We start from the raw sequence: 24,220 nt of genomic DNA on the forward strand, positions 1-24,220 counted from the left end.
CATGGAAATATCTACACCGCCATCTGTATGAACATGGAAATATCTGCACCGCCATCTGTATGAACATATAAATATCTACACCGCCATCTGTATTAAGAAGGAGATATCTACACCGATATCTGTATAAACATGGAAATATCTACACTGCTATCTGTATAAACATGGAAATATCTACACCGCTATCTGTACAAACATGGAAATATCTACATCGCTACCTGTATAAACATGGAAATATCAGCACCGCTATCGGTATGAACACGGAAATATCTCCACCGCTATCTGTATGAACATGGAAATATCTACACCGCTATCTGTATGAACCTGGAAATATCTTCACTGCCATCTGTATGAACATGGATATATCTACAATGCCATGTGGATGAACATGGAAATATCTACACCGCTATCTGCATGAACATGGAAACATCTACACTGCTATCCTTGTAAACATGCATACATCTTCACCGCTATCTGTATAAACATGGAAATATCTACACCGCTATCTGTATGAACATGGAAATATCTACACCGCTATCTGTTTGAACATGGAAATATCTACACCGCTATCTGCATACACATGGAAATATCTACAAAGCTATCTCTTTACACATGGAAATAACTACACCGCTATCTCTATAAACATGGAAATATCTACACCGCCATCTATATGAACATGGAAATATCTGCACCGCCATCTGAATGAACATATAAATATCTACACCGCCATCTGTATTAAGATGGGGATATCTACACATCTATCTGTATAAACTTGGAAATATCTACACCGCTATCTGTATAAACATGGAAATATCTACACCACTATCTGTATAAACATGGAAATATCTACACAGCTACCTGTATAAACATGGAAATATCAGCACAGCTATCTGTATGAACAAGGAAATACCTACAGAGCTACCTCTTTGAACATGGAAATATCTACACCGCTATCTGTATGAACATGGAAATAGCTACACCGCTATCTGTATGAACATGGAAATATCTACTGCACTATCTGTATGAACATGGAAATATCTACACCGCTATCTGTATGAACATGGATATATCTACACAGCCATCTGTATGAACATGGAAATATCTACACCGCTATCTGTATGAACATGGAAATATCTACACCGCTATCTGTATGAACATGGATATATCTACACAGCCATCTGGATGAACATGGAAATATCTACACCGCTATCTGAATAAACATGGAAATATCTACACCGCTACCTGTATAAACATGGAAATATCAGCACCGCTATCTGTATGAACATGGAAATATCTACACCGCTATCTGTATGAACATGGAAATATCTACACCTCTATCTGTATGAACATGGAAATATCTACATCGCTATCTGTATGAACATGGAAATATCTACACCGCTATCTGTTTGAACATGGAAATATCTACACCGCTATCTGCATGAAAATGGAAATATCTACACAGCTATCTGCATATACATGGAAATATCTACACAGCTATCTGTATGAACATGGAAATATCTGCACTGCCATCTGTATGAACATATAAACATCTACACCGCCATCTGTATTAAGAAGGAGATATCAACACCGCTATCTCTATAAACATGGAAATATCTACACCGCCATCTGTATGAACATGGAAATATCTGCACCGCCATCTGTATGAACATATAAACATCTACACTGCCGTCTGTATTAAGAAGGAGATATCTACACCACTATCTGTATAAACAAGGAAATATCTACACTGCTGTCTGTATAAACTTGGAAATATCTACACCGCTATCTGTATAAACATGGAAATATCTACACCACTATCTGTATAAACTTGGAAATATCTACACAGCTACCTGTATAAACATGGAAATATCAGCACAGCTATCTGTATGAACATGGAAATACCTACACAGCTATCTCTTTGAACATGGAAATATCTACACCGCTATCTGTATGAACATGGAAATAGCTACACCGCTATCTGTATGAACATGGAAATATCTACAGCACTATCTGTATGAACATGGAAATATCTACACCGCTATCTGTATGAACATGGATATATCTACACAGCCATCTGTATGAACATGGAAATATCTACACCGCTATCTGTATGAACATGGAAATATCTACACCGCTATCTGAATGAACATGGATATATCTACACAGCCATCTGGATGAACATGGAAATATCTACACCGCTATCTGTATAAACATGGAAATATCTACACCGCTACCTGTATAAACATGGAAATATCAGCACCGCTATCTGTATGAACATGGAAATATCTACACCGCTATCTGTATGAACATGGAAATATCTACACCTCTATCTGTATGAACATGGAAATATCTACATCGCTATCTGTATGAACATGGAATTATCTACACCTCTATCTGTTTGAACATGGAAATATCTACACCGCTATCTGCATGAACATGGATATATCTACACAGCCAGCTGGATGAACATGGAAATATCTACACCGCTATCTGTGTAAACATGCATACATCTTCACCGCTACCTGTATAAACATGGAAATATCTACACCGCTACCTGTATAAACATGGAAATATCTACACCGCTATCTGTATGAACATGGAAATATCTACACCGCTATCTGTTTGAACATGGAAATATCTACACCGCTATCCGCATGAAAATGGAAATATCTACACAGCTATCTGCATACACATGGAAATATCTACAAAGCTATCTCTTTGCACATGGAAATAACTACACGGCCATCTATATGAACATGGAAATATCTGCACCGCCATCTGTATGAACATATAAATATCTACATCACCATCTGTATTAAGATGGAGATATCTACACATCTATCTGTATAAACTTGGAAATATCTACACCGCTATCTGTATAAACATGGAAATATCTACACCGCTACCTGTATAAATATGGAAATATCAGCACAGCTATCTGTATGAACATGGAAATATCTACACCGCTATCTCCTTGAACATGGAAATATCTACACCGCTATCTGTATGAACATGGAAATAGCTACACCGCTATCTTTATGAACATGGAAATATCTACACCACTATCTGTATGAACATGGAAATAACTACACCGCTATCTGTATGAACATGGATATATCTACACAGCCATCTGGATGAACATGGAAATATCTACACTGCTATCTGTGTAGACATGCATACATCTTCACCGCTATCTGTATAAACATGGAAATATCTACACCGCTATCTGTTTGAACATGGAAATATATACACCGCTATCTGCATGAAAATGGAAATATCTACACAGCTATCTGCATATACATGGAAATATCTACACAGCTATCTCTTTACACATGGAAAAAACTACACCGCTATCTGTATGAGCATGGAAATATCTACACCGCCATCTGTATTAACATGGGAATATCTGCACCGCCATCTGTATGAACATATAAATATCTACACCGCCATCTCTATTAAGATGGAGATATCTACACCGCTATCTGTATAAACATGGAAATATCTACAACGCTACCTGTATAAACATGGAAATATCAGCACCGCTATCTGTATGAACATGGAAATATCTACACCGCTATCTGAATGAACATGGAAATATCTTCAACGCCATCTGTATGAAAATGGATATGTCTACACAGCCATCTGGATGAACATGGAAATATCTACACCGCTATCTGTATGAACATAGAAATATCTACACCGCTATCTGTGTAAACATGCATACATCTTCACCGCTATCAGTATAAACATGGAAATATCTACACCGCTATCTTTATGAACATTGAAATATCTACACTGCTATCTATTTGAACATGGAAATATCTACACCGCTATCTGCATGAAAATGGAAATATCTACACAGATATCTGCATATACATGGAAATATCTACAAAGCTATCTCTGTACACATGGAAATATCTACACCGCTATCTCTATAAACATGGAAATATCTACACCGCCATCTGTATGAACATGGAAATATCTGCACCGCCACCTGTATGAACATATAAATATCTCCACCGCCATCTGTATAAAGAAGGAGATATCTACACCGCTACCTGTATAAACATGGAAATATCAGCACCGCTATCTGTATGATCATGGAAATATCTACACCGCTATCTGTATGAACATGGAAATATCTACACCTCTATCTGTATGAACATGGAAATATCTACACCGCTCTCTGTATGAACATGGAAATATCTACACCTCTATCTGTATGAACATGGAAATATCTGCACCGCCATCTGTATGAACATATAAACATCTACACCGGCGTCTGTATTAAGAAGGAGAAATCTACACCGCTCTCAGTATAAACAAGGAAATATCTACACTGCTGTCTGTATAAACATGGAAATATCTACACCGCTATCTGTATGAACATGGAAATATCTACACCGCTACCTGTATAAACATGGAAATAACAGCACCGCTATCGGTATGAACATGGAAATATCTACAACGCTATGTGTAGGAACATGGAAATATCTACACCGCCATCTGTATGAACATGGAAATATCTTCACCGCCATCCGTATGAACATGGATATATCTACACAGCCATCTGTATAAACATGGAAATATCTACACCGCTATCTGTATGAACATGGAAATATCTACACCGCTATCTGTGTAAACATGCATACATCTTCACCGCTATCTGTATGAACGTGGAAATATCTTCACCGCCATCTGTATGAACGTGGAAATATCTACACCGCTAACTGTTTGAACAGGGAAATATATACACCGCTATCTGCATGAATATGGAAATGTCTGCACAGCTATCTGCATATACATGGAAATATCTACACAGCTATCACTTTACACATGGAAATAACTACACCGCTATCTGTATGAACATGGAAATATCTACTCCGCCATCTGTATGAACATGGAAATATATGCACCGCCATCTGAATGAACATATAAATATCTACACCGCCATCTGTATTAAGATGGAGATATCTACACCGCTATCTGTATGAACATGGAAATATCTACACAGCCATCAGGATGAACATGGAAATATCTACACCGCTATCTGTATGAACATGGAAATACATACACCACTATCTGTATGAACTTGGAAATATCTACACCGCTATCTGTATGAACATGGAAATATCTACACCGCTATCTGTATGAACATGCAAATATCTTCACCGCCATCTGTATGAACATGGATATATCTACACAGCCATGTGGATGAACATGGAAATATCTACACCGCTATCTGTGTAAACATGCATACATCTTCACCGCTATCTGTATAAACATGTAAATATCTACACCGCTATCTTTATGTACATGGAAATATCTACACCGCTAACTGTTTGAACAGGGAAATACACACACCGCTATCTGCATGAAAACGGAAATATCCACACACCTATCTGCTTATACATGGAAATATCTACACAGCTATCTCTTTACACATGGAAATAACTACACCGCTATCTGTATGAACATGGAAATATCTACACCACCATCTGTATGAACATGGAAATATCTGCACAGCCATCTGTATGAACATTTAAATATCTACACCGCCATCTGTATTAAGATGGAGATATCTACACCACTATCTGCATAAACATGGAAATATCTACACCGCTATCTGTATAAACATGGAAATATCTACACCCCTATGAGTATAAACATGGAAATATCTACACTGCTATCTGTATAAACATGGAAATATCTACAACGCTACCTGTATAAACGTGGAAATATCAGCACCGCTATCAGTAAGAACATGGAAGTTTCTACACCGCCATCTGTATGAACATGGAAATATCTTCACCGCCATCCGTATGAACATGGAAATATCTGCACCGCCATCTGTATGATCATATAGATATCTACACCGCCATCTGTATTAAGATGGAGATATCTACACCGCTATCTGTATAAACATGGAAATATCTACACCGCTATGTGTATAAACATGGAAATATCTACACCGCTACCTGGATCAACATGGAAGTATCAGCACCGCTATCGGTATGAACATGGCAATATCCACACGGCTATCTGTATGAACATGGAAATATCTACACCGCTATCTGTATGAACATGGAAATGTCTTCACCGCCATCTGTATGAACATGGATATATCTACACAGCCATCTGAATGAACATGGAATCATCTACACCGCTATCTGTATGAACATGGAAATATCTACACAGCCATCTGGATGAACATGGAAATATCTACACCGCTATCTGTATGAACATGGAAATACATACACCGCTATCTGTATGAACATGGAAATATCTACACCGCTATCTGTATGAACATGGAAATATCTACACCGCTATCTGTATGAACATGGAAATATCTACACCGCTGTCTGTATGAACTTGGAAATACCTTCACCGCAATCTGTATGAACATGGATATATCTACACAGCCATCTGGATGAACGTGGAAATATCTACACCGCTATCTGTGTAAACATGCATACAACTTCACCGCTATTTGTATAAACATGGAAATATCTACACCGCTATCTTTATGAACATGGAAATTTCTACACCGCTAACTGTTTGAACAGGGAAATATATACACCGCAATCTGCATGAAAATGGAAATATCTACACCGCTATCTGTATGAAAATGGAAATACATACACCGCTATCTGTATGAACATGGAAATATCTACACCGCTATGTGTATAAACATGGAAATATCTACACCGCTATCTGTATAAACATGGAAATATCTAAACCGCTACATGTATAAACATGGAAATATCAGCCCCGCTATCAGTATGAACATGGAAATATCTTCACCGCCATACGTATGAACATGGAAATATCTGCACCGCCATCTGTATGAACATATAAATATCTACACCACCATCTGTATTAAGATGGAGATATCTACACCGCTATCTGTATAAACATGGAAATATCTACACCGCTATCTGTATGAACATGGAAATATCTACACCGCTATCTGCATGAAAATGGAAATATCTACACAATTATCTGCATATAAATGGAAATATCTACACAACTATCTCTTTGCACAGGGAAATAACTACACCGCTATCTCTATAAACATGGAAATATCTACACGGCCATCTGTATGAACATGGAAATATCTACACCGCCATCTGTATTAAGAAGGAGATATCTACACCGCTATCAGTATAAACATGGAAATATCTACACCGCTATCTGTATAAACATGGAAATATCTACACCGCTATCTTTATGAACATGGAAATGTCTACACCGCTAACTGTTTGAACAGGGAAATATATACACCGCTATCTGCATGAAAACGGAAATATATACACAGCTATCTGCTTATACATGGAAATATCTACACAGCTATCTCTTTACACATAGAAATAAATACACCGCTATCTGTATGAACATGGAAATATCTGCACCGCCAACTGTATGAACATTTAAATATCTACACAGCCATCTGTATTAAGATGGAGATATCTACACCACTATCTGCATAAACATGGAAATATCTACACCGCTATCTGTATAAACATGGAAATATCTACACCGTTATATGTATAAACATGGAAATATCTACACTGCTATCTGTATAAACATGGAAATATCTACACCGCAACCTGTGTAAACATGGAAAAGTCAGCACCGTTATCAGTATGAACATGGAAGTTTCTACACCGCCATCTGTATGAACATGGAAATATCTTCACCGCCATCCGTATGAACATGGAAATATCTGCTCCGCCATCTGTATGAACATATAAATATCTACACCGCCATCTGTATTAAGATGGAGATATCTACACCGCTATCTGTATAAACATGGAAATATCTACACCGCTATGTGTATAAACATGGAAATATCTACACCGCTACCTGTATAAACATGGAAGTAACAGCACCGCTATCGGTATGAACATGGCAATATCTACACGGTTATCTGTATGAACATGGAAATATCTACACCGCTATCTGTATGAAAATGGAAATGTCTTCACCGCCATCTGTATGAACATGGATATATCTACACAGCCATCTGGATGAACATGGAAATATCTACACCGCTATCTGTATAAACATGGAAATATCTACACCGCTACCTGTATAAACATGGAAATATCAGCACCGCTATCTGTATGAACATGGAAATATCTACACCGCCGTCTGTATGAACATGGAAATATCGTCACCGCCATCTGTATGAACATGGATATATCTACACAGCCATCTGTATGAACATGGAAATATCTTCACCGCCATCTGTATGAACATGGATATGTCTACACAGCCGTCAGTATGAACATGGAAATATCTACACCGCTATCTGTGTAAACATGCATATATCTTAACCGCTATCTGTATAAACATGGAAATATCTACACCGCTATCTGTATGGACATGGAAATATCTACACCGCTATCTGTTTGAACGTGGAAATATCTACACCGCTATCTGCATGAAAATGGAAATATCTACACAACTATCTGCATATAAATGGAAATATCTACACAGCTATCTCTTTGCACATGGAAATAACTACACCGCTATCTCTATAAAGATGGAAATATCTACATCGCCATCTGTATGAACATGGAAATATCTACACCGCCATCAGTATTAAGAAGGAGATATCTACACCGCTATCTGTATAAACATGGAAATATCTACACCGCTATCTGTATGAACATGGAAATATCTACACCGCTATCTGTATAACCACGGAAATATGTACACCGCTACCTGTATAAACATGGAAGTATCAGCACCGCTATCGGTATGAAAATGGCAATATCTACACGGCTATCTGTATGAACATGGAAATATCTACACCGCTATCTGTATGAACATGGAAATATCTTCACAGCCATCTGTATGAACATGGATATATCTACACAGCCATCTGGATGAACATGGAAATATCTACACCTCTATCTGTATGAACATGGAAATATCTACACCGCTATCTGTATGAACATGGAAATATCTACACCGCCATCTGTATGAACATGGATATATCTACACAGCCATCTGGATGAACATGGAAATATCTACACCGCTATCTGTGTAAACGTGCATACATTTTCACCGCTATCTGTATAAACATGGAAATATCTACACCGCTATCTTTATGAACATGGAAATATCTACACCGCTATCTGTTTGAACATGGAAATATATACAGCGCTATCTGCTTGAAAATGGAAATATCTACACTGCTATCTGTATGAACATGGAAATATATACACCGCTATCTGTATGAACATGGAAATATCTACACCGCTTTCTCTATGAACATGGAAATATCAACACCGCTATCTGTATGAACATGGAAATATCTTCACCGCCATCTGTATGAACATGGATATATCTACACAGCCATCTGGATGAACATGGAAATATCTGCACCGCTATCTGTATGAAGATGGAAATACCTACACCGCTATCTCTATGAACATGGATATATCTACACAGCCATCTGGATGAACATGGAAATATCTACACCGCTCTCTGTGTAAACATGCATACATCTTCACCGCTATCTGTATAAACATGGAAATATCTACACCGCTATCTTTCTGAACATGGAAATATCTACACCGCTAACTGTTTGAAGAGGAAAATATATACACCGCTATCTGCATGAAAATGGAAATATCTACACAGCTATCTGCATATACATGGAAATATCAACACAGCTATCTCTTTACACATGGAAAGAACTACACCACTATCTGTATGAACATGGAAATATCTACACCGCCGTCAGTATGAACATGGAAATATCTGCACCGCCATCTGTATGAACATATAAATATCTACACCGCCATCTGTATTAAGATGGAGATATCTACACCGCTATCTGTACAAACATGGAAATATCTACACCACTATCTGTATGAACATGGAAATATCTACACCGCTATCTGTTTGAACAGGGAAGTATATACACCGCTATCTGCTTGAAAATGGAAATACCTACACAGCTATCTGCATATACATGGGAATATCTACACAGCTATCTCTTTACACATGGAATTAACTACACTGTTATCTGTATGAACATGGAAATAGATACACCGCCATCTGTATGAACATGGAAATATCTGCACAGCCATCTGTATGAACATATAAATATCTACACCGCCATCTGTATTAAGATGGAGATATCTACACCGCTATCTGTATAAACATGGAAATATCAACACCGCTATGTGTATAAACATGGAAATATCTACACCGCTACCTGTATAAACATGGAAATATCAGCACCGCTATCAGTATGAACATGGAAGTAACTCCACCGCCATCTGTATGAACATGGAAATAACTTCACCGCCATCTGTATGAACATGGAAATATCTGCACCGCCATCTGTATGAACATATAAATATCTACACCGCCATCTGTATTAAGATGGAGATATCTACACCGCTATCTGTATGAACATGGAAATATCTACACCGCTATGTGTATAAACATGGAAATATCTACACTGCTACCTGTATAAACATGGAAATATCAGCACCGCTATCTGTATGAACATGGAAATATCTACACCGCCATCTGTATGAACATGGAAAAATCTTCACCGTCATCTGTATGAACATGGATATATCTACACAGCCATCTGTATGAACATGGAAATATCTTCACCGCCATCTGTATGAACATGGATATGTCTACACAGCCCTCAGGATGAACATGGAAATATCTACACCGCTATCTGTATGAATATGGAACTATCTACACCGCTATCTGTGTAAACATGCATACATCTTCACCACTATCTGTATAAACATGGAAATATCCACACCGCTATCTGTATGAACATGGAAATATCTACACCGCTATCTGCATGAAAATGGAAATATCTACACAGCTATCTGCATATACATGGAAATATCTACACAGCTATCTCTTTGCACATGGAAATAACTACACCGCTATCTCTATAAACATGGAAATATCTACACCACCACCTGTATGAACATGGAAATATCTGCACCGCAATTTGTATGAACATATAAATATCTACACCGCCGTCTGTATTAAGGAGATATCTACACCGCTATCTGTAGAAACATGGAAATATCTCCACCGCTATCTGTATGAACATGGAAATATCTACACCGCTACCTGTATAAACACAGAAATATGTACACCGCTACCTGTATAAACATGGAAGTATCAGCACCGCTGTCGGTATGAACATGGCAATATCTACACAGCTATCTGTATGAACATGGAAATATCTACAACGCCATCTGTATGAACATGGAAATATCTTCACCGCCATCTGTATGAACATGGATATATGTACACAGCCGTCTGGATGAACATGGAAATACCTACACCGCTATCTCTATGAACATGGAAATATCCACACCGCTATATGTATGAACATGGAAATAGCTACACCGCTATCTGTACGAACATGGAAATATCTACACCGCTAAATGTATGAACAGGGAAATACCTACACCGCTATCTGTATGAACATGGAAATATCTACTCCGCTATCTGTATGAAAATGGAAATATCTACACCGCTCTCTGTACGAACATGGAAATATCTACACCGCTATCTGTATGAACATGGAAATATCTACACCGCTATGTGTATGAACATGCAAATATCTACACAGTTATCTGTATATCAATGGAAATATCTACACTGCTATTTCTATAAACATGGAAATATCTACACTGCCATCTGTATAAACATGGAAATATCTACACCGCCATTTGTATGAACATGGAAATATCTACACCGCTAACTCTATGAATATGGAAATATCTACACCGCTATCTGAATAAACATGGAAATATCTACACCGCTATCTGTATGAACATGGAAATATCTACACCGCTATCTGTTTGAACATGGAAGTATATACACCGCTATCTGCTTGAAAATGGAAATATCTACACCGCTACCTGTATAAACATGGAAATATCAGCACTGCTATCAGTATGAACAAGGAAGTATCTACACCGCCATCTGTATGAACATGGAAATATCTTCACCGCCATCTGTATGAACATGGAAATATCTGCACCGCCATCTGTGTGAACATATAAATATCTACACCGCCATCTGTATTAAGATGGAGATATCTACACCGCTATCTGTATAAACATGGAAATATCTACACCGCTATGTGTATAAACATGCAAATATCTACACCGCTATCTGCATAAACATGGAAATATCTACACTGCTACCTGTATAAACATGGAAATAACAGCACAGCTATCTGTATGAACATGGAAATATCTACACCGCCATCTGTATGAACATGGAAAAATCTTCACCGTCATCTGTATGAACATGGATATATCTACACAGCCATCTGTATGAACATGGAAATATCTTCACCGCCATCTGTATGAACATGGATATGTCTACACAGCCGTCTGGATGAACATGGAAATATCTACACCGCCATCTGTATTAAGAAGGAGATATCTACACCGCTATCTGTATGAACATGGAAATATCTTCACAGCCATCTGTATGAACATGGATATATCTACACAGCCATCTGTATGAACATGGAAATAGCTACACCGCTATCTGTATGAACATGGAAATATCTACACCACTATCTATATGAACATGGAAATATCTTCACTGCCATCTGTGTGAACATGGATATATCTACACAGCCATCTGGATGAACATGGAAATATCTACACAGCCATCTGGATGAACAAGAAAATATCTACAACGCTATATGTGTAAACATGCATACATCTTCACCGCTATCTCTATAAACATGGAAATATCTACACCGCTACCTGTATAAACATGGAAATATCAGCACCGCTATCTGCATGAACATGGAAACATCTACACTGCTATCCTTGTAAACATGCATACATCTTCACCGCTATCTGTATAAACATGGAAATATCTACACCGCTACCTGTATGAACATGGAAATAGCTAGACCGCTATCTGTATGAACATGGAAATATCTACACCACTATCTGTATGAACATGGAATTATCTACACCGCTATCTGTATGAACATGGATATATCTACACAGCCATCTGGATGAACATGGAAATATCTACACCGCTATCGGTATGAACATGGAAATATCTACACAGCCATCTGGATGAACATGAAAATATGTACACCGCTATATGTGTAAACATGCATACATCTTCACCGCTATCTGTATAAACATGGAAATATCTACACCGCTACCTGTATAAACATGGAAATATCAGCACCGCTATCTGTATGAACATGGAAATATCTACACCGCTATATCTATGAACATGGAAATATCCACACCGCTATCTGTATGAACATGGAAATAGCTAGACCGCTATCTGTATGAACATGGAAATATCTACACCACTATCTGTATGAACATGGAAATATCTACACCGCTATCTGTTTGAACAGGGAAATATATACACCGCTATCTGCATGAAAATGGAAATATCTACACAGCTATCTGAATATACATGGGAAGATCTACACAGCTATCTCTTTACACATGGAAATAACTACACCGCTATCTGTATGAACATGGAAATATCTACACCGCCATCTGTATGAATATGGAAATATCTGCACCGCCATCTGTATGAACATATAAATATCTACACCGCCATCTGTATGAACATGGATATATCTACACAGCCATCTGGATGAACATGGAAATAACTACACCGCTATCTGTATGAACATGGAAATATTTACACCGCTATCTGTATGAACATGGAAATATCGACACAGCCATCAGGATAAACATGGAAATATCTACACTGCTATCTGTATGAACATGGAAATACATACACCGCTATCTGTATGAACATGGAAATATCTACACCGCTATCTGTATGAACATGGAAATATCTACAACGCTATCTGTATGAACATGGAAATATCTTCACCGCCATCTGTATGAACATGGATATATCTACACAGCCATGTGGATGAGCATGGAAATATCTACACCGATATCTGTGAAAACATGCATATATCTTTACCGCTATCTGTATAAACATGGAAATATCTACACCGCTATCTTTATGATCATGGAAATATCTACACCGCTAACTGTTTGAACAGGGAAATATATACACCGCTATCTGCATGAAAATAGAAATAACTACACCACTATCTGTATGAACATGGAAATACATACACCCCTATCTGTATGAACATGGAAATATCTACACCGCTATCTGTATGAACATGGAAATATCTACACCGCTATCTGTATGAACATGGAAAAATCTTCACCGTCATCTGTATGAACATGGATATATCTACACAGCCATCTGGATGAACATGGAAATATCTACACCGCTATCTGTATGAACATGGAAATATCCACACCGCTATCTGTGTAAACATGTATACATCTTCACCGCTATCTGCATGAAAATGGAAATATCTACACAGCTATCTGCATATACATGGAAATATCTACAAAGCTATCTCTTTACACATGGAAATAACTACACTGCTATCTCTAAAAACATGGAAATATCTACACCGCCATCTGTATGAACATGGAAATATCTGCACCGACATCTGTATGAACATATAAATATCTACACCGCCATCTGTATTAAGATGGAGATATCTACACCGCTATCTGTATAAACTTGGAAATATCTACACCGCTATCTGTATAAACATGGAAATATCTATGCCGCTTTCTGTATAAACAAGGAAATATCTACACTGCTACCTGTATAAACATGGAAATATCAGCACCGCTATCTGTATGAACATGGAAATATCTACACAGCCATCTGGATGAACGTTGAAATATCTACAACGCTATCTGTATGAACATGGAAATACCTACACCGCTATCTGTATGAACATGGAAATATCTACACCGCTATCTGTATGAACATGGAAATATCTACACCGCCATCTGTATGAACATGGAAATATCTTCACCGCCATCTGTATGAACATGGATATATCTACACAGCCATCTGGATGAACATGGAAATATCTGCACCGCTATCTGTATGAACATGGAAATATCTACACCGCTATCTGTATGAACATGGATATATCTACACAGCCATCTGGATGAACATGGAAATATCTACACCGGTATCTGTGTAAACATGCATAAATCTTCACCGCTATCTGTATAAACATGGAAATATCTACACTGCTATCTTTATGAACATGGAAATATCTACACCACTAACTGTTTGAACAGGGAAATATATACACCGCTATCTGCATGAAAATGGAAATATCTACACAGCTATCTGCATATACATGGAAATATCTACACAGCTATCTCTTTACACATGGAAATAACTACACCGCTATCTGTATGAACATGGAAATATCTACACCGCCATCTGTATGAACATGGAAATATCTGCACCGCCATCAAAATGAACATATAAATATCTACACCGCCATCTGTATTAAGATGGAGATATCTACACCGCTATCTGTATAAACATGGAAATCTCTACACCGCTATGTATATAAACATGGAAATATCTACACCGCTATCTGTATAAACATGGAAATATCTACACCGCTACCTGTATAAACATGGAAATATCAGCACCGCTATCAGTATGAACATGGAAGTATCTACACCACCATCTGTATGAACATGGAAATATCTTCACCACCATCTGTATGAACATGGAAATATCTGCACCTCCATCTGTATGAACATATAAATATCTACACCGCCATCTGTATTAAGATGGAGATATCTACACTGTTATCTGTATAAACATGGAAATATCTACACCGCTATGTGTATAAACATGGAAATATCTACACCGCTATCTGTATAAACATGGAAATATCTACACTGCTACCTGTATAAACATGGAAATATCAGCCCCGCTATCTGTATGAACATGGAAATATCTACACCGCCATCTGTATGAACATGGAAAAATCTTCACCGCCATCTGTATGAAAATGGATATATCTACACAGCCATCTGTATGAACATGGAAATATCTTCACCGCCATCTGTATGAACATGGATATGTCTACACAGCCGTGTGGATGAACATGGAAATATCTACACCGCTATCTGTATGAACATGAAAATATCTACACCGCTATCTGTGTAAACATGCATACATCTTCACCGCTATCTGTAAAAACATGGAAATATCCACACCGCTATCTGTATGAACATGGAAATATCTACACCGCTATCTGTTTGAATATGGAAATATCTACACCGCTATCTGCATGAAAATGGAAATATCTACAAAGCTATCTGCATATACATGGAAATATTTCCACAGCTATCACTTTGCACATGGAAATAACTACACCGCTATCTCTATAAACATGGAAATATCTACACCACCATCTGTATTAACATGGAAATATCTGCAATGCCATCTGTATGAACATATAAATATCTACACCACCATCTGTATTAAGAAGTAGATATCTACACCGCTATCTGTATAAACATGGAAATATCTACATCGCTATCTGTATGAACATGGAAATATCTACACCGCTACCTGTATGAACACGGAAATATGTACACCGCTACCTGTATAAACGTGGAAGTATCAGCAGCGCTATCGGTATGAACATGGAAATATCTACACGGCTATCTGTATGAACATGGAAATATCTACACCGCTATCTGTATGAACATGGAAATAGCTACACAGCCATCTGGATGAACATGGAAATATCTACACCGCTATCTGTATGAACATGGATATGTCTACACAGCCGTCTGTATGAACATGGAAATATCTACACCGCTATCTGTGTAAACATGCATATATCTTCACCGCTATCTGTATAAACATGGAAATATCTACACAGCTATCTGTATGGACATGGAAATATTTACACCGCTATCTGTTTGGACATGGAAATATCTACACCGCTATCTGCATGAAAATGGAAATATCTACACAACTATCTGCATATAAATGGAAATATCTTCACAGCTATCTCTTTGCACATGGAAATAACTACACCGCTACCTCTATAAACATGGAAATATCTACACCGCCATCTGTATGATCATGGAAATATCTACACCGCCATCTGTATTAAGAAGGAGATATCTACACCGCTATCTGTATAAAGATGGAAATATCTACACCGCTATCTGTATGAACATGGAAATATCTACACCGCTATCTGTATAAACACGGAAATATGTACACCGCTACCTGTATAAACATGGAAGTATCAGCACCGCTATCGGTATGAAAATGGCAATATCTACACGGCTATCTGTATGAACATGGAAATATCTACACCGCTATCTGTATGAACATGGAAATATCTTCACAGCCATCTTTATGAACATGGATATATCTACACAGCCATCTGGATGAACATGGAAATATCTACACCGCTATCTGTATGAACATGGAAATATCTACACCGCTATCTGTATGAACATGGAAATATCTACACAGCCATCTGGGTGAACATGGAAATATCTACACCGCTATCTGTATGAACATGGAAATACATGCACCGCTATCTGTATGAACATGGAAATATCTACACCGCTATCTGTATGAACATGGAAATATCTACACCGCTATCTGTATGAACATGGAAATATCTTCACCGCCATCTGTATGAACATGTATATATCTACACAGCCATCTGGATGAACATGGAAATATCTACGCCGCTATCTGTGTAAACATGCATACATTTTCACCGCTATCTGTATAAACATGGAATTATCTACACCGCTATCTTTATGAACATGGAAATATCTACACCGCTATCTGTTTGAACATGGAAATATATACAGCGCTATCTGCTTGAAAATGGAAATATCTACACTGCTATCTGTATGAACATGGAAATATATACACCGCTATCTGTATGAACATGGAAATATCTACACCGCTTTCTGTATGAACATGGAAATATCTACACCGCTATCTGTATGAACATGGAAATATCTTCACCGCCATCTGTATGAACATGGATATATCTACACAGCCATCTGGATGAATATGGAAATATTTGCACCGCTAGCTGTATGAAGATGGAAATATCTACACCGCTATCTGTATGAACATGGAAATATCTACACTGCTAACTGTCTGAACATGGAAATATCTACACCGCTATCTGTATGAACATGCAAATATCTACACAGCTATCTGTATATCAATGGAAATATCTACACTGCTATCTGTATGAACATGGAAATATCTACACCACTATCTGTATGAACATGGAAATAGCTACACAGCCGTCTGGATGAACATGGAAATATCTACACCGCTATCTGTATGAACATGGATATATCTACACAGCCATCTGGATGAACATGGAAATATCTACACCGCTATCTGTATGAACATGGAAATACGTACACCGCTATCTGTATGAACATGGAAATATCTACACCGCTATCTGCATGAACATGGAAACATCTACACTGCTATCCTTGTAAACATGCATACATCTTCACCGCTATCTGTATAAACAAGGAAATATCTACACTGCTGTCTGTATAAACATGGAAATATCTACACCGCTATCTGTATGAACATGGAAATATCTACACCGCTACCTGTATAAACATGGAAATAACAGCACCGCTATCGGTATGAACATGGAAATATCTACACCGCTATGTGTAGGAACATGGAAATATCTACACCGCCATCTGTGTGAACATGGAAATATCTCCACTGCCATCTGTATGAATATGGATATATCTACACAGCCATCTGGATGAACATGGAAATATCTACAGCGCTATCTGTATGAACATGGAAATATCTACACCGCTATCTGTATGAACATGGAAATATCTACACCGCTACCTGTATGAACACGGAAATATGTACACCGCTACCTGTATAAACGTGGAAGTATCAGCAGCGCTATCGGTATGAACATGGAAATATCTACACGGCTATCTGTATGAACATGGAAATATCTACACCGCTATCTGTATGAACATGGAAATAGCTACACAGCCATCTGGATGAACATGGAAATATCTACACCGCTATCTGTATGAACATGGATATGTCTACACAGCCGTCTGTATGAACATGGAAATATCTACACCGCTATCTGTGTAAACATGCATATATCTTCACCGCTATCTGTATAAACATGGAAATATCTACACAGCTATCTGTATGGACATGGAAATATTTACACCGCTATCTGTTTGGACATGGAAATATCTACACCGCTATCTGCATGAAAATGGAAATATCTACACAACTATCTGCATATAAATGGAAATATCTTCACAGCTATCTCTTTGCACATGGAAATAACTACACCGCTACCTCTATAAACATGGAAATATCTACACCGCCATCTGTATGATCATGGAAATATCTACACCGCCATCTGTATTAAGAAGGAGATATCTACACCGCTATCTGTATAAAGATGGAAATATCTACACCGCTATCTGTATGAACATGGAAATATCTACACCGCTATCTGTATAAACACGGAAATATGTACACCGCTACCTGTATAAACATGGAAGTATCAGCACCGCTATCGGTATGAAAATGGCAATATCTACACGGCTATCTGTATGAACATGGAAATATCTACACCGCTATCTGTATGAACATGGAAATATCTTCACAGCCATCTTTATGAACATGGATATATCTACACAGCCATCTGGATGAACATGGAAATATCTACACCGCTATCTGTATGAACATGGAAATATCTACACCGCTATCTGTATGAACATGGAAATATCTACACAGCCATCTGGGTGAACATGGAAATATCTACACCGCTATCTGTATGAACATGGAAATACATGCACCGCTATCTGTATGAACATGGAAATATCTACACCGCTATCTGTATGAACATGGAAATATCTACACCGCTATCTGTATGAACATGGAAATATCTTCACCGCCATCTGTATGAACATGTATATATCTACACAGCCATCTGGATGAACATGGAAATATCTACGCCGCTATCTGTGTAAACATGCATACATTTTCACCGCTATCTGTATAAACATGGAATTATCTACACCGCTATCTTTATGAACATGGAAATATCTACACCGCTATCTGTTTGAACATGGAAATATATACAGCGCTATCTGCTTGAAAATGGAAATATCTACACTGCTATCTGTATGAACATGGAAATATATACACCGCTATCTGTATGAACATGGAAATATCTACACCGCTTTCTGTATGAACATGGAAATATCTACACCGCTATCTGTATGAACATGGAAATATCTTCACCGCCATCTGTATGAACATGGATATATCTACACAGCCATCTGGATGAATATGGAAATATTTGCACCGCTAGCTGTATGAAGATGGAAATATCTACACCGCTATCTGTATGAACATGGAAATATCTACACTGCTAACTGTCTGAACATGGAAATATCTACACCGCTATCTGTATGAACATGCAAATATCTACACAGCTATCTGTATATCAATGGAAATATCTACACTGCTATCTGTATGAACATGGAAATATCTACACCACTATCTGTATGAACATGGAAATAGCTACACAGCCGTCTGGATGAACATGGAAATATCTACACCGCTATCTGTATGAACATGGATATATCTACACAGCCATCTGGATGAACATGGAAATATCTACACCGCTATCTGTATGAACATGGAAATACGTACACCGCTATCTGTATGAACATGGAAATATCTACACCGCTATCTGCATGAACATGGAAACATCTACACTGCTATCCTTGTAAACATGCATACATCTTCACCGCTATCTGTATAAACAAGGAAATATCTACACTGCTGTCTGTATAAACATGGAAATATCTACACCGCTATCTGTATGAACATGGAAATATCTACACCGCTACCTGTATAAACATGGAAATAACAGCACCGCTATCGGTATGAACATGGAAATATCTACACCGCTATGTGTAGGAACATGGAAATATCTACACCGCCATCTGTGTGAACATGGAAATATCTCCACTGCCATCTGTATGAATATGGATATATCTACACAGCCATCTGGATGAACATGGAAATATCTACAGCGCTATCTGTATGAACATGGAAATATCTACACCGCTATCTGTTTGAACATGGAAATATCTACACCGCTATCTGCATGAAAATGGAAATATCTACACAGCTATCTGCATACACATGGAAATATCTACAAAGCTATCTCTGTACACATGGAAATAACTACACCGCTATCTCTACAAACATGGAAATATCTACACCGCCATCTATATGAACATGGAAATACCTGCACCGCCATCAGTATCAACATATAAATATCTACACCGCCATCTGTATTAAGATGGAGATATCTACACCGCTATCTGTATAAACTTGGAAATATCTACACCGCTATCTGAATAAACATGGAAATATCTACATCAGTATCTGTATAAACATGGAAATATCTACACCGCCATCTATATGAACATGGAAATATCTGCACCGCCATCTGTATGAACATATAAATATCTACACCGCCATCTGTATTAAGATGGAGATATCTACACATCTATCTGTAAAAACTTGGAAATATCTACACCGCTATCTGTATAAACATGGAAATATCTACACCACTATCTGTATAAACATGGAAATATCTACACCGCTACCTGTATAAACATGGAAATATCAGCACAGCTATCTGTATGAACATGGAAATATCTACACCGCTATCTCTTTGAACATGGAAATACACACAGCGCTATCTGTATGAACATGGAAATATCTACACCACTATCTGTATGAACATGGAAATATCTACACCACTATCTGTATGAACATGGAAATATCTACACCGCTATCTGTATGGACATGGATATATCTACACAGCCATCTGTATGAACATGGAAATATCAACACCGCTATCTCTATGAACATGGAAATATCTTCTCCGCCATCTGTAAGAACATAGATATATCTACACAGCCATCTGTATGAACATGGAAATATCTACACCGCTATCTGTGTAAACATGTATACATCTTCACCGCTATCTGCATGAAAATGGAAATATCTACACAGCTATCTGCATATACATGGAAATATCTACAAAGCTATCTCTTAAACATGGAAATAACTACACTGCTATCTCTATAAACATGGAAATATCTACACCGCCATCTGTATGAACATGGAAATACCTGCACCGACATCTGTATGAACATATAAATATCTACACCGCCATCTGTATTAAGATGGAGATATCTACACCGCTATCTGTATAAACTTGGAAATATCTACACCGCTATCTGTATAAACATGGAAATATCTATGCCGCTTTCTGTATAAACAAGGAAATATCTACACTGCTACCTGTATAAACATGGAAATATCAGCACCGCTATCTGTATGAACATGGAAATATCTACACCGCTATCTGTATGAACATGGAAATATCTTCACCGCCATCTGTATGAACATGGATATATCTACACAGCCATCTGGATGAACATGGAAATATCTACACCGCTATCTGGATGAACATGGAAATAGCTACACTGCTATCCGTATGAGCATGGAAATATCTACACCGCTATCTGTATAAACATGGAAATATCTACACCGCTATCTGTATGAACATGGAAATATCTTCACCGCCATTTGTTTGAACATGGAAATATCTACACAGCCATCTGGATGAACATGAAAATATCTACACCGCTATCTGTGTAAACATGCATACATCTTCACCGCTATCTGTGTAAACATGGAAATATCTACCCCGCTATCTGTATGCACATGGAAATATCTACACCGCTATCTGTTTGAACATGGAAATATCTACACCGCTATCTGCATAAAAATGGAAATATCTACACAGCTATCTGCATATACATGGAAATACCTACACCGCTACCTGTATAAACATGGAAATATCAGCACCGCAATCGGTATGAACATGGAAATATCTACACCGCTATCTGTATGAACATGGAAATATCTACACCGCTATCTGTATGAACATGGAAATATCTTCACTGCCATCTGTATGAACATGGATATATCTACACAGCCATCTGGATGAACATGGAAATATCTACACCGCTATCTGTATGAACATGGAAATATCTACACAGCCATCTGGATGAACATGAAAATATGTACAACGCTATATGTGTAAACATGCATACATCTTCACCGATATCTGTATAAACATGGTAATATCTACACCGCTACCAGTATAAACATGGAAATATCAGCACCGCTATCTGTATGAACATGGAAATATCTACACCGCTATCTCTATGAACATGGAAATATCCACACCGCTATCTGTATGAACATGGAAATAGCTAAACCGCTATCTGTATGAACATGGAAATATCTACACCACTATCTGTATGAACATGGAAATATCTACACCGCTATCTGTTTGAACAGGGAAATATATACACCGCTATCTGCATGAAAATGGAAATATCTACACAGCTATCTGAATATACATGGGAAGATCTACACAGCTATCTCTTTACACATGGAAATAACTACACCGCTATCTGTATGAACATGGAAATATCTACACCGCCATCTGTATGAACATGGAAATATCTGCACCGCCATCTGTATGAACATATAAATATCTACACCGCCATCTGTACTAAGGAGATATCTACACCGATATCTGTATAAACATGGAAATATCTACACTGCTATCTGTATAAACATGGAAATATCTACACCGCTATCTGTACAAACATGGAAATATCTACATCGCTACCTGTATAAACATGGAAATATCAGCACCGCTATCGGTATGAACACGGAAATATCTAAACCGCTATCTGTATGAACATGGAAATATCTACACCGCTATCTGTATGAACATGGAAATATCTTCACTGCCATCTGTATGAACATGGATATATCTACAATGCCATCTGGATGAACATGGAAATATCTACACCGCTATCTGTATGAACATGGAAATATCTACACCGCAATGTGTAGGAACATGGAAATATCTACACCGCCATCTGTGTGAACATGGAAATATCTCCACTGCCATCTGTATGAATATGGATATATCTACACAGCCATCTGGATGAACATGGAAATATCTACACCGCTATCTGTATGAACATGGAAATATCTACACTGCTGTCCTTGTAAACATGCATACATCTTCACCGCTATCTGTATAAACATGGAAATATCTACACCGCTATCTGTATGAACATGGAAATATCTACACCGCTATCTGTTTGAACAT

Source organism: Gorilla gorilla, chromosome 15 (genome assembly GCF_029281585.2).
Source record: "Gorilla gorilla gorilla isolate KB3781 chromosome 15, NHGRI_mGorGor1-v2.1_pri, whole genome shotgun sequence".
Taxonomy (NCBI): domain Eukaryota; kingdom Metazoa; phylum Chordata; class Mammalia; order Primates; family Hominidae; genus Gorilla; species Gorilla gorilla.